The following is a 14,824-nucleotide window of genomic DNA, read 5'->3' as shown; positions in this document are numbered from 1 at the left end:
TAGGACCCTGGTCCCAGGTGGAGCCTTAGGCACTATAATAAGAAAGATAATAGTAGTAATAACAGTAATAATATACCTACTATCATCTTATGATCTCTGTTGAGATATCCTAGATTCTACATGTGTTTCTGTGTCTAGTCAAAGGACAGAGCCTGAAGTGATTTGAAGGGCCCAAGCAACATCATAACAGGGAAACAATAGACATAAGAACAAACATGGAATTGTAATTGTAGTTCGGTATTTTTGTTGGTTTGGTTTGTTTGTTTGTTTGTTTTTAGTTTAGTCACTGATATTGCAAGACAAATAAAACAATACCCAAAGTTTACATAAAAAACGACAAATTATAATCATGGGACAAAAAGTAGATTTTTTAGTAGAGTAACCCCTGCCTCAACTCTAGAGGAATGTTGATATTTGTAGAAATGTAGAAATTTGTGAATAATCACAAATTCTACAAAGGATCAGTAAAAGATCAATCTTTTTCTACTTAAAAATCACCACATTTCTGTGCTGTCTCAAGTATAAGAATAAAAGAGACACCAAGGAGTACAACCTGCATACAAGAGCTCTAATTTTAGCAAATCTTGTTGCATACTTTCTATCAAAAAACCATGCTTTTTCTTTAAACAAAGGTGTTCCAAAAAACCTCCTTTTTCATAGTTATTGGTAGAGATGTTCATAAAAAGGCATATTGTCATGAATTTTTTACTTTGGAAAAGTCTCTTCTGGAATTTATAAAAAAGAGGCTGTTGAAAGGCTGTATTCTACTATTGTAATCATATTGCAGGGTTAGAAAGCAACTGAAATATTATTTTCTATTTTAAATTAATGGTCACAGTTGCTGATGACTGAAATCTACCATCCTGCATCAAGCATTTTCTGTTTTATATGGTTAGAGTTTGACACTTGGAACACTCATATTTTCTTTTTAGGGTCTCTGTCTTTTATCTTCAAATATGAAATCTCACTCTTTGCTTTGAAGAGCCAAGACAGGTTGTTCAAAACTCTGAGCGAGGTGCCTGTAACCCTTCATAGATTGTCAGGTGGCTTTACCCTAGATCTTTACTTAAATTAGATTGCTGTAGTGAGATGGTGTGAATACTCCCCAGTGCTCAAATATGAAGGAGATATTTTGACAAGAAATTTCATCACAGCAAGGGGAGATTGTCAGAAGATGCTGTGGTTGCTATTAAATAGCAGCTATCGTTAATGACCATAAAAGCAAGGTAGATTTCTCAATATGTGCCCTCCTGCTGTGTGATATCGGGAAGAGTGTTTGCACTGACGTGGTTACTAATGTGAAAACAGGAGTAAAATAAGAATGAAAAGGCTGCATGGTAAACCAAAGGTTGGAATGAAAGTCTGAAATTCAGAGGTGGGGGGGACCTTGGGAGACCCATAGCTGTTTTCTGCATATCTGTGTTTTCCCACAGCCTGGAGTTCCTTTCTGAAGAAATTCTACTATAGGATTTCATTCTGATGGGAATAATGGAAGGGATCAAGGGGTTGAGACTTTCTAGGAAAAAACCCCCACCACTATTAAAAGTTTTAGACATCATATGGCACAAATTCTGGAAAACTTCTCTGGTGGAAGAAGTCCTGGGCTCAATGTTCTGGGAATGTATTCAATGGAAGAACAGTTTTACGCTTGCTCCATTCATGTATTCTTCCACAGGAATTTGCTGTTGTGCAGTTTTGCAGTAGAGACCATGGGGGGTTGACCTGATTCTGTAGGGTTCTTCCTACTCTCTTAATGTGGAGGGAGGAGGAAATTCAGCCCAATAGGTCAAGGTTTGTTATTCAGTCTAACAAATTTAGTGCTATACTGTTTGCACATCTTGACTTATTTTAGAAATAAAATGCGGTGGCACAGGGGTCAGAGCAGTTCTCCATGGCTCCTGTATGGCTTTTACAAGGGAGCTTAGCACCCAGCTCCTGCTGAAGGCCACTGTGGACTGAGAAGCCAACATCAGGACATCTGGTTTAACTGGGAAGCAGAGCCTATTGGAAGGGAAGGACACCTGAAATTAAGAAAGCCTGATCCAGAACTAAAATTTGCAGATACGTAGTCTTCAGTCTATGCCATTCGACAGACAATGATTTTGCAAATTATTCTCGATAAATGTGATGGAAAACATTTGTGTTGCCAACATGAGGGGCAGTATTCTCTTGACTACAAAAGGAGTGGAAAGAATAAGCTGAAATGTAGGTACTTACTATGTTGGCATGTAAATTTGGTCAAGTAAATCCTGACCTCAATGTTTTGAAACGGTAGTGATGATGTGTGAGGCCTCCAGGTTCCTAAACTCAGACTTTTTATATGCTTGTTGTGATTTCCATGCACTTAGGGCTGACTTTGCTAACTTTTTCTCTGCCCCAGGCTAGGCTAGTGATCTCATGCAAAATAAAATCAGAGTTCATGTTGTAATCACCTGAGGTCAAGAGCTGGGTAAAGTAAAAAAACACTCAGCCAAATAGTGATAGACTTTGCACTACAGCCACAGTATAGGACAGTGCTGATATATTTCAGTTCTTCTTCGCTGAATCTTCATTACTTGTTTCCCTCACAAGCTTAGCTCAGGTATCATCTTGGAAGCAGCCTCTTTTTACTGTAGCGAATAAAGATTATATGCTGCCTTGTTCTGCCTCTTCCTGATTACACCTTTCATGGCTTTTATTAAATTCCTGAGTTTTGATGACAAACTATGTTTCACCACGCTTCTATGAAGGAGCCTGTGTCATAAGTAGATCATCATTGGTGTTGATTCATTCCTTCTCTGGAGAGAAATGATTATGGATTGTCGTGCTTATATTTATATTTGTTCATAGGTTATTCTGAAATAAACAGTACTCATGCCTAATTTTATTGACATGATTTTCATGTGGTTCTGAAGTTGTTGTTGTTTCCCCCCTTCCTTTCTGAATTGTTTTGTCATTCTCTGGATGGGTGTTGATTGAGGTATGAGTCACAGAAATGGAACAGTATTAGCTCATTCTTTAGTTCTCAAACAGATCACACTTAATAGAACAATAATGGTTTATGTTGGGTATTGTTCCATAGGCTAATTACCTAATCAGATAATGTCGGGGAAGCAAACTTGCGTGGACTGGTAGCAGATGGCAGTGTTTGCAGTGGAATATAAACTGATGGTTCAGTGGATTAATTAAAGCTTACACAACTTCATGCCCTTCACTCAATACGGTAATAATAAGTGTGTATTTTTGAAAAAAGAAAAACAATATTTAGCTGTAGTTCTTTAACTGAATAGATTTTCCTGCAAACGGTAACACAGAGTGAAAGAAATAATCGATTTCCCAAAAATAACTTCAGTGGTCTCCATTTGCCTCGGGCAGGCTCATTATGGATTTAAAATAATGAGCAATTATTGTAGAGTGTATTAACACTTCTGGAAACAGGGACTAGGTGTTTTTATGTGCTTTTCTTCCCAACTATGTGTCTGTAGAATCCCACCCCATGTTGCTTTGTCTCTTGGTCAAATTAATGTACATTACTTCTCCTTTTCATCTCTCCCCTGAACTATATGAGAACGCTGGGGCATCTTCCCCGCAGTTTGGACATGGTTTGTGTTATCTCAGCACAAAACTAAAAAAGAAAAAACAACAACAACAACAAAAAAAAGAATGCAACTTTTGTCTGGCCAGAATCTTAGTAAAGGCCATTCCAGCTCAGATCTGAGGGAAGAACACATGGCCAGCTCCCATGAGGAAAGTATTCTCTGCTAGGGAGACGCTGACCCACTATCCTGAATAATCTTTAGTGTGTTAAGTGAAAATACTGCTCAGCAGTGCTTTTGCTGCTCTGAAAACTGTAGTTTTGCCCAGGGATGATACAGAGAGCTGTGGTGCTTTGAACTTTGAGAGCTTTCTAGGAAAGGTCAGCTAGAGCCCTCCCATGCCATGCTGGTGAGGGAGCACATTTGCCAATGCTGAGGAGGTCCAAGGAGAAGGGAATATCAGAACAGTTTCCAACATCTGGATATCAGGGTAAAAGCTGTGCATGATACCTAGACTGGTTTGGGTAGCATGGCTCATCAGAAGCAAGTATTGAAGGGAAAAGGAGTCAGGCAAGAAATACCTTATTTCTGTTACAGCCAGGTTTGCTGTGACAGATTGGTGAGGAGTGTGAGAGCGAGGCATGCTATCACATGATCTATTCATAAAGGAAGAAAAAGCAATAACTGCTCCGACACTAATGAGGTATAAAATATCTCACCTGACAGCCACCAACACATACAGGTCTTGATTTTTCTCTCGGCAATATGAGCTCATCCTAGATTTTATTATCTCTTGCTGGCTGTAAACTTTATCCAAGAGACAAAAACGAGACACTAGGCTCTCTTTGTAAGTTATAAATAAGTTTAAAGATGCAACAGTTAAGTTTATTGTCAGTTTTTGAACTTTTGACGGTGAATATCTGATTTGGTAAGCAATAAACGCACAGTTCCTGGCACTTTTATTCACACACCTCAGCTTTTGTCATTGCTGCTTTTGCATAGATCACATCTGGAGTCTAGTTACATTGGCTTTCTGCAAGCCTCAATCCTCCTCCCAAACTTATCAGGGCAAATTAAGAATAACTTTACGGAGAGTTATAATACACAGCTGTAAAATGCTTGAGAAGATTGGATAAATTTAAAAAAAAAATAATATTTTTATTTGCATAATCTAAGTCCATAAAACCTGGTGCCTCATCAGTAGGAAAGAAATTATTGTTCCCCCAAAGTCCAGAAGAATCCCTCACAGAGATACTTCCCTTCTTATCTAACAAATAAATTTTCTTTTGATTCTTTTTTCCTTATTATTTTTTATTTACTGTGAAGTCCCTCTAGAAATGAAGGCTGGACCTTCCTGAGTAACAGAGGGTATTTGGACTTCCTATCTGTCTTGCTGCCTCAAATGATTTAAATGAATTTGGATTTCTTCACTTAGTAGTGGGATTTCCATTTTCAAACCACCTTCAATATAAAAAAGAAAAAAAACATATTTAGGGGAGGTGTTAGCCAGATTTCTCTCTTTCTTCCTGCTTTATCTATGGAAGGTTGAAAGCTGTCTGGTGACATGCACCAAAGCGCATGATTTTTAGCATGATTTAGATACAAGAAGAGACCCCCTCTGCATCTGTAGATTCATCCCTGTGTCTTCTAAAAAACCTTTGGAAAGTTCAATAGTTTTTCATGACCAAGGGCCAATGGAAAGCTTAAAACTTGAAAAAGATACTTAAAGGACCAAATTCTTGAGAGTTTCATGTCATAGTGCTGGATTGCTTGGAAAATATTCACAGTTCAAGAGAGCAGGAGTTATTACCATTGTGTTCTGACTCACTGTTGCACCCCTTTGTAGGCAAAGCTCTCCAGCTGTGAGAGCGCCAGTTTGATTAGTTGACTCTCCTTTTATTTTTCCATTCTATGACACAGAGCTAGTTCTACAAAATCAATCCCAGCAAGACTTGGTGGCACTTTTCTGCTGACTCCCCGGCGTTTCATGACTTCCTTGAGGCTAAAGCTTCCCGGTGTTGCTACATCCAGAGCTCAGTTTTAATTTTAAAATATTGTTTTTCAGAACTTCATTCGATATATTTTTCATAGATTTCACCATTCAGAAAATGTATTTCCACAGTAGCAAATACAACTATGTAATTGCCCATGCACCCTGCTATAAATCCTTCAGGTGGTGATTTTTAAAACATGGGTAGTATAAAGACTTGGACAACTTTGCTGTTTCAAAGTTAACTTGAAAATTTCAGTGTCAGCCAAGATAGTTCCCACTGAGTTTCACTCAGCTGGAAATGTGAATATGTCTCTGAGATAACTCACACTCTAATTTTTTTTGTTGCTACTGTGTTTGTGTGTCTATCATTCCTCTTCCCTGTGGTTGTACCAGTGAGACAAGTACAATCAGGCACTGGGTAGGACTTGCCACATTGCTGGCTGCCTGTTTGCTGCCAGCAAGAGCCTCAGCAAGAGCACAGGAGAAGCTCTTTGCCAATTGAGGAACCAAGGGGGTGGTTGTACCTCAGAGAAAGGAAGTGACTGTAGCCTAACTGAGCTCCTCCTGATATTGTAATATCCTCCAGTGGTGCATGTTCCCATCAAAGAGGTATGTGACTGAGCCACACTTATTTGTAACAAGCAACCAGCAAAATGTTTGTATTTTCAACCAGATTTCATTAAACATTAGAAATTAAGGCTGGACAGACCCCTGAAAAATCCTCTCAGCTCGTCACAGCCTCCTTATGAACTCCTCTTACCACTGATCCCATGTCAGAAAGCTCTTTCTCTGCCCTGCTGCTATGGAGCTTTAATGGTGGAGAGTCCCCCGCCTCCCTAGGTGTCCATAGGTGATTTATTATAGACCTTACCCACAAGTAAAAGCAAATTAGGGTTGGTTTTTTTCTTGCTAACATCTAACATAAATCTTCTTTCTGCAACTGAATTAAAAACATTAGATTGACAGATTATTGTGTGGATTTTTACAAGGACAGTGTGTGATGCTTCCAACAGGCTGGATAAAAATAGAGCAGTTCAGCATCAGCTTCCATAAGGCCTACCTCAACCTTTGCTGCTGTGCTCCTGTAACAACCCAGTTAAGACATGTAACTGCATCTCTGCAAAGCAATTGTGTGTTGTTCCTGCAGCAGTGGCTGCACAGAGTCATCAGACAGTGATTTGTTCAGGTTCAAAGGCAGGAGTAATGTTGGATTGGAGTTAACTGCAGGGAAGCACAGTATCCCAATATCCCAGTCTCCATTGTTACTAGGTTATCTCTCTCTTATACCAAGCTGCTACATCAGCCTGTCTCTCAAGCCTCTGTTCCTGCATGAATGAAGCTGAATGAGCTGGGAAAAGATGCTCCATACAAGGCTTTGATATCAGTGTGATAGTATACGTGGGAATAGCATTAAGTCTAATTTTAAGTATATTAACCTGTCTCCTGCCCTGATTACTAAAAGCCTGTCTGCATCAGTAGAATTGTTCATATCAAACAGCCACATGAAAAGCACAGAGAGTAACAAGAACAAGAAATATATTCTGATAATCCATTTAAATGCAAATAGCTGGCTATTTGACCTGAGATGCAAATGTTGAAATATGTTCAATATTTAACTCTCAACAACAGTAGTTTAAAAGATATGTGCATATGCCTCTGTGAGTGAAGTGTTTCAAAGTTAAATTCAATAAGTTTCAGCTGCTGCAAAGAGAAAGCTGACTTTCTTATTAGACTGCAGCACAACACTTAGGTACGTGCAAGTGTCTTCTCTGTTTGAACCCCCAGATCTCATTTTGCTTCCAAAAAATCCAATCTCAGAAGAGGGCTGACTGGTTCATTTAGTTGATCAATGAAGTTTTTGAAGTAGTGGCACCAAACGTAAGTACTCTGTAATCATGAGTTGAACTTGAAAATTGCAAGGTTATTTGATTTTAGTTGTTGTTTTATAAAATACATAGATATTGTGTTTTATTTATCTTTTGGGTTATTTCCTGCATCTATTTAATGTTTTAAAATATTTATCTTTCACAACCCTGGAAAGTAGAATTTATTTTTCATCTGAGGTGAAATTATTTCATAGTCAGCTGGTTCCAAGTGCTGCAACTTTAAGGGAAAAAAAATAAAATTAAATGTTTTGACTGATTTCAAATAAAAAATTCATAACATTATTTTCACTGGACTTTTGAGACAGCTTCAGAATCTTTACATTCAAAATCTCATTTCAGAGATATTTGCAAATGGTTTGGCCAAATATATATATATATATAAAAAATTGTTTCTTTCTATTTTCTTTCAACTCAGCTTATAGCCTGTCACTGGATGATGAATAACTTTGAAATTTGAGTTAGTTTCTGTTTAGGATAACTCAGCTCTAAGGAAAAAATTATTACTTAGCCTAGACACTTTTTAAACTGCTTCTAGATTTGGGATTTTTTCTCTTTTGAATTCTTGCAGTGAATTTTGATCCTTTTCCAACTCACTTGATGCAGGGCCAGTGAAGCTGAGTTTGGGAGAGGGTTTGGCTACGTGACAGTTCAGCAGTGATCTCACATGTCTCTGACAGAAATGTTTCTAACCTCCCTCAGGTGGTCTGGTTGTGGCTATGCTGCCTGTCCCCTGCAAATGATCCTCTAGGCTCCTCTTCTGGCGCCTTTTATCACTAGAATTTGGAGTAATCTTCCATCTTGGGGTGAGAGGTTTTCCAAATTTAGACTGTCTGTACTCTCTCTCTCTGAGTGCCTCCTCAGCAAGGTTTTTATTGTGTGCCCAGGCAAGATTAAAGGCATCTTTCTCCATCCCAGGCCCAACTGCACACCTCTTACCATCATTTTAAAGTCTGTTACTTTTGCTACTCTCCAGCAAGATGAGGTTGCTGCTGAGGAGAGGAAATAATGAGCCTTACTGAGGTGCTGTCCAAAATCCATTTTGAGTCTTTTCTGTAAAAAATAAATAAATTTGCACAGGAATTTCACTTGAGTATATGAGCACACCTCACCAAGGTAATCAGAATATAATTCTTTTGCCCTAGCTCTGTTTGTGTGTTAGGAAGTTGGATAGCAGGGAAAAGGATTCAATGCAAGTAGTTTCTATTATTGCAGTTGCAACTTGTTATCGAGAAGTCTTCCTGAGGCTCTCCTGGCACTTGGCTGTTTATACACTTGTCTTTGGTTACAGAGTAGATATACAGACACCTTCCAGTTTATAAAAAAATACAACAATAAAATATTTTTAGTGCTAATGTAACTTCTGTACTCCTGGGGATAACATATGTCTCAATTTATATTTTTGTTGGCTCTTTATTTAAAGATCATCTGAAGTCTTCGTGGCAGGCTGTGAAATGTTTTTCTCTGAAAAACTCTCTTTCAGAATATTTTTTTAATTCATCTCTTTATTAATTTTAAATGGATTAGTTAGGTTTGGAAATACAGTGTTTTAGCCAAGTACTCATCCAGTATAAATTACAGTAGTTGGAAAATCACTGCAGGCACATTATTTGTAAAATTCCCATGATCTTGAATGTAATGGCATTTGTCCCTGGATGACAGGATGTGAGACAGAAAGTCATCAGCAGAGTTCATGTATGCTTCTTGGCCACATGGAGCTAAAATTCTCCTGCTGAAACATCTTTAAGTCCTTTGCTTTCTTTCTGTGATCATTAAAATTTCACTTTTACTCACCAAATGAGCCCCACTGCCACTTGCTGTGGTTACAGTCCCAATTCCAAGGACGGGTGATAGGTTCAGTTGGGAAAGCACCATTTTTTACCCTGCTGAACAGCTCACAGCAAGGTTAGACTGCAGCCCTGGTTAGACTCCTTCTGCTACACAAGTTAAAATATTTGCTTTGCTGTATCTACCTTTTACTGCTGTCTGCAGTGAAGTGCAGCATTTTCAGGACTGGATGCCTCCTGGGTAAGACTCTGAGGGGTGAGTGTATCCTGTTAAATAGCTGTATGCCAGCTGCTGTGAGCAGCAAGTCTCTCCATAAAAGTGTTGTTTTGGTTAACTTGCCATATGTCTTGTCTCTGAAAGTATCGTTTTAAGTGACAACTTATAAACATTTTATGAGAGTTGTAACAATCAAGAATGCAAATCATAAGTACCAACATACACCAGCTTAGCAATTTTTTTAAGCCAGTTATTTTGGACAAAACTTGCTCTCCTTAAACACTGAGCAAAGAAAAGGTAAAACCTCTGGTTTGTAAAGAATGAAGTTGTCCAGGGGATAGACACAGGCCTAATCTGTGTGCTTGTGCTGACAGCCTTGGAGCTATACAGACGTGTATCAGCTGAGCATCCAGACCACGGCGATGGCTGGGGTAAAACTGGTTGTGTGAAGGTGACAGTTATCGAACCAAACAGCAGGAAGGACACACAGCCAACAGCACAGGAAAACCAGATGCATTTGTGGCTTAGGGGAAGTCCACTGAGAAAAATACTATCTTTATGTTTAAGCTTACAATAAGATAGGCTGGCGCTTAAACATCATCTGATCTTGTAGTGAAAGTGCCCTTGCAAAGGGAAAAATTGAGAAACTTATATGTCAGAAAATCTTCTTGCTTCTGTCTAAAACTATTCATATGACCAGCTGCCAAGCAGCAAATCACCATTCTCGTCTTCTTGCCCAGAGCTTTCACTTCTCAGGACAGAATCTTCCCTCCCTCTCTCCTCTAGAGAAAGCATCTGATACAGTTTTCCTACCAGAATAACTCTAGGGTCCATTAACATCTGGAGTGTGAATGGGTACACAGGATGTTTCACTTGTGAGTCTTTTAAGGTGAAGGAGCAGAACTTCTGTGTTGTGTGTTTACTGCCAGCTTAGTCATTGCAGATGCCACATTAAAATGAAATTGTGGATTTCTGAATAGATTTCTTTACATCATTGTGATTAAGAGTAGCACATTGCTCTCCAAGCACAGAAAACATGAAGAGCTTTCATAAGTGATGACTTAAACTCTGGATTTTGACTGGGTTTTTTATTAATGCAGGCATTATGACTGGGCAGATTGTGAGGTGTTTTGGTTGCCTTTGATTTGTATGAGTAATCCTTGTTAGCCCTGACACCTTTTGAACTTTCAATTCAAATGTTAATTTTGGGAAGCAGGGAGTTGTGAGCATGAAGGACAAGGTAGAAAGGGAGAGACAAGCATTTCTTCATGCACACAGCACTGCAGTGTGCTACCCCATCCCCTCACACTGGGCACAGAAATGTGCCATCTCCAAAAGTACTGTGCCACATACAGGAATAACACTTGAAAAGCTCAGTATTTGTAAGGCTTGTGGGTTACTTCATCCTTTCCTCTTTCCACCTTTCCTGTTCTTGTAGGTAAAATTGTCTAGAGAACTAATGACCACAGACAAAAATAACACCATCAATTCAGGGTCAACAGACTGAGCAGTCCACATTGTGATTAGCCAGTGCAGCTCAGCATGACAGCACCTGTTCCTTGCACAGTGATGTCTGACTCTCTGTTGGCTGTGCTGGTACATACTTAAGTACTGGAGCAGGCTTTGCCAAGGCAAGAAAGGCAGGGAACACTTTAGCCTTCCCTAAATCATCCATCACTATGCCCTTTCTCCATTCAGCACCAGATCCAACTTTTCCCAGAAGTTCTTTTGAAACTATTTTATTTGTTGAATCCCTTTTTATTGCTCTGGATGTCCTCTGCTAGTTTTTTCTCCACCTGTGCCAAAGCAGTGCTTTCTTATTATTTCTACCTATTTTTCTTCCTACTCCCTCCCCTACTGCCCACCACCACTTTTTGAATGTTCTGTTTAATTCCCAGCCTTTCTCTAGAATTAAATAGTTTGTTCTTTAACTCCTAGTAAGTTTTTTGTAGAAGTCAGCCAGCAAACCCTTCCCTCTCATGGTTGTTTCACAGCTGATATCTTTCAGACAATGAACAAAGATGTGGAAATCTTTAAAACCTTTTGGATGTCTGGGGAGATATCTTCTCCATTATATGCATGGACTTCATTTTGTTCCCTTCAAATTGGTCCCTGATCTTTTTTCTTCTCCTTATGTCTTTGCTGTTTTCCTAAAATAATGTATGAACACATCTGGTTAGCACTCATAGCCGTTGAAGGAATTAATTTAAATTCAATTTGATGAGGGTGATTTGTTTAAGATCTGTTTCCAAAGCAAAAGATATCACACAAGTATTATGCCTACAAAGTCTCATAGCCTTGCTTGAGCACACTTATCAGATAAGCCAAGCAAACAGATGTATGCCAAAACTGCAATTATGAAATTTTGCCAATCCCAAAATGGAGAACAAATGAAGTTGGAATCTTTAATGTGTTAGACCAAATCTGTTAATGCTCCTGGTTCCCTATTGTTTGTGTTCATCTTAATATCTCCCAAATTAACATTTCCTTAATTTTGCTGTGTAGACATACCAGTCCCATGACTATGGGTCACAGAACTTGCTACCATAACTCATGAACTCCTCCTATAGTACATGTCATTTCATTTGTTATTACAATGGATTGTCTCAGACCACTCTTACCTGTTCTTTTTTCTTGACAGTCTTCTTTTGCTAATTTCCAAAACAGCAAAATACATGGTATCATCAGGAATACTTACATTATATAAACAGTTTCCCTTACTAAATTAACTCTCAACGATTTCTAGTTCATACAAAACCTGTTATTAAAATAAATGTGCACTGCTTTTTGTAACTTTTTCTTAAAGCAAGCTCCACAGAATTGTCAGTACATTAGGTTTCAGTATACCCTGATGTAGAGAGCAGAGCTCTGAGACTAGACCGCAACATTATTCTCTAGATGAAATCTTTGAAGATTAGGGTAACAGAATATGAAGTTTCTAGAGAACACATGGTATGTAAATTGCTTTTTCCCAGCCTTATGGCTTGATCAAATTTGGACAATTTTTTCACACGGCAAAAGACATTGACAAGAGTTTATTCTGTTCCCAAATGTAAATGACATCTCCAGAGACTGAAGGGGAAATCAGTATTCAGAAAAATGAAGACCAGGACTCTTCCCAATCAAACCAACGTAATGTATTTTCCCTTCACCATGATTTCAGCAGTGATAAAGAATAATTTTTGTTGAAATTACCCAGTCTGTCAGTTGTGGGTGGGAAGGCAAAAAGACATAATGTATAAACTTCATCTCCAAACGGTAGCCTAAATTCTGAATAATTGATCATGGAGAATGGGTTACACAGCAAATTCAGTCTCAGTGCTGTCAGCTGTGCTTGTAGTAGGTGCCATTGTGTACCAAGGCATTAGAGGACATCTCCTGTGTCCTCAGTCAGGGTAGTACACAAGTCAGAGTAGTACACCAGTGCCAACCTGACTAGAAGGTTAAATCATATTTTAATGTATTAAATGCTGGATGCTTGGAACAGAAGATCAGAGCTTAATTTTCCTAGTAAAACAGGCTGTAGTCATTTGTATTTCACTGCTGAGGGAGCTGCAATAAAATTATTTTGCCTCCAGGTCAATTGATGTTCCTTTTTTATAAGGTACTTTTTAATGAGGTACTATCCTCTTTTAGATCCTCTTCTTGTTCTTCAGGTTCACTTTCCCATGTAAAATACAAGATGAATACTAAGACTGAGTTGATGAAGAAATGGCACAATGCCTGGCTAAAGCAAATGTGTGTGTCTCCAAAGGGCAGTAGTACTGAAAGTTTATATGAGAGTTGAGCAGGGATTCGAGGATATTTGTCTATTGGAAAATACTGATTTTGTTAAAATTTAACCTGCTCCAGGAAAGAGCTGAGGTCAACACATATTCCATTTGAAAACTAATTTGATAAATTTTGCTATGTAACTCTGGAATTTTATCTACTTATGTCATTGAGTCCTTTCCAGGCAACCGGTTGGTAGATGTCTGGTGCACAGGAGATCAGAGAGCAACTCTGCAGATCATCATACATGTGGTACTGAAGAACAATCTGGTAGGTTTGCATCAGCTTTTCTAACAATGGCATCACATCAGCACTCATTGAACTCTCAAGATATATTCACTTCACTGTGGCTTTCAGGGGAAAAGTGCCATTTTGAGACAAAATTACAGCCGTCCTTGAGGCACTTTGCTTTCAATTTCACTTGCCAGTTCTTGCAATATGCTGACATGGAAATCACCTAAAGCTTGATTTTGACACACTAAACAACCAAAAATTTTCTTACACTCAGAAGTACTTTTTGCTTTGCTTTACTCTCTTGTTTTAAATTTTCATTTGCAGAAGTAATCATATCTGGTGAAACGGAAAACAAACTATAAAATTAGGGAAAATTTTATCTAGTTTTTGGGAGATTTTCAGTTTGTGAAAATGTTCACGTCTTTTTGCGTGTGTGTGTGTGTGTGTGTGTCCTTAAATGGAAGGCAAAAATGTTTCAAATCTGGTAAGTTTTCTTTGGGTGATAAAATGCTTTTGTTTTGTTTTGTTCTGGTCATGTATTGCAAGGTAACCAAGACAAACAGAATAAATGCTGAGGAAGGAAAGATGACGTTTTCTAGACTGTTTTGACATATAGTGTGAAAACTACATCCCTTTTCTCTTGGTTTCAGTGGGACTTGACTGCATTGCAGCTGTTAAATGCACAAGAGAAATGTCATCTTGGTCGCTGATTCTTTATGTTCGGGGCAGTAAAGACTGCTGGAAGTTTGCATGTGGAAATAGTTTCTTTTCTGTCTTGTTTTGCTGTCATGGCAAGACTACTCTTGGTCTTTATAAGAACCACTCTCTTCCAGTGGTGTGCATCACTTGGACTTTACAAGGTCAGTGCGATCTCTCGAATGTTCCCCAGTTCCACTGCAGCAATCAGGTCACTTACTCTTGCCTGGTCAGAACATAATGCCTCAATTGGTCCAATTTTTTGTCCTCCTTAAGGGCTGACCCTAGCCCTGAAAAAAAAAAAATAAAAAAAAAGAGACTAATTCCACTACTTTCAACTGAAGGAAGCAGATCTGAAGTTTCTGATTCAGACTTTTTAGCAGAACCTGTCATTATTTTGAATTCTATCCAAGCCTCCAGCAGTTTCAAAGAGAGTAAGGTACATGCAGTGCAAAGGTACTGCTATGCAACTCAATGTACAATATAACACGTCTGAGAGGAATATTGATTTTTCACAGAACATGAAGAACAGAAAAATAGGAAAACACTTTAGTATGTCCTTGGCCTTCTGCACAAATAACCTAATGTTTATGTCTCAGCTTACTTTCCTCATACTTGTATGAAGGCCTTTGTGGAGCTTTCCTAGAAATTATTATATCAGCTGGAATATGGAAGTGATTTAGCAGCTCTCTGTAGATTTAGGTTGCTATTTCATTTTTAGGTAAGTT

General features: G+C 38.5%; 1 long non-coding RNA gene across 1 annotated transcript in view; it reads left to right on the top strand.

Annotated features, from left to right (window-relative positions):
• Positions 1 to 14,824, top strand: part of LOC108639038 — a 56,241-nt gene that overhangs the window by 22,772 nt on the left and 18,645 nt on the right. The window contains exon 2 of the long non-coding RNA XR_003915639.1: positions 13,351 to 13,436. This is a non-coding gene — a long non-coding RNA (uncharacterized LOC108639038). The remainder of the gene's footprint in view (positions 1 to 13,350; positions 13,437 to 14,824) is intronic.

Source organism: Manacus vitellinus, unplaced genomic scaffold, assembly GCF_001715985.3.
Source record: "Manacus vitellinus isolate BGI_N305 unplaced genomic scaffold, ASM171598v3 scaffold_15_pilon, whole genome shotgun sequence".
In the NCBI taxonomy this organism is placed as follows: domain Eukaryota; kingdom Metazoa; phylum Chordata; class Aves; order Passeriformes; family Pipridae; genus Manacus; species Manacus vitellinus.
The sequence above is the reverse complement of the archived record's forward strand: the minus strand, read 5'-3'. Positions and strand labels throughout refer to the sequence as shown.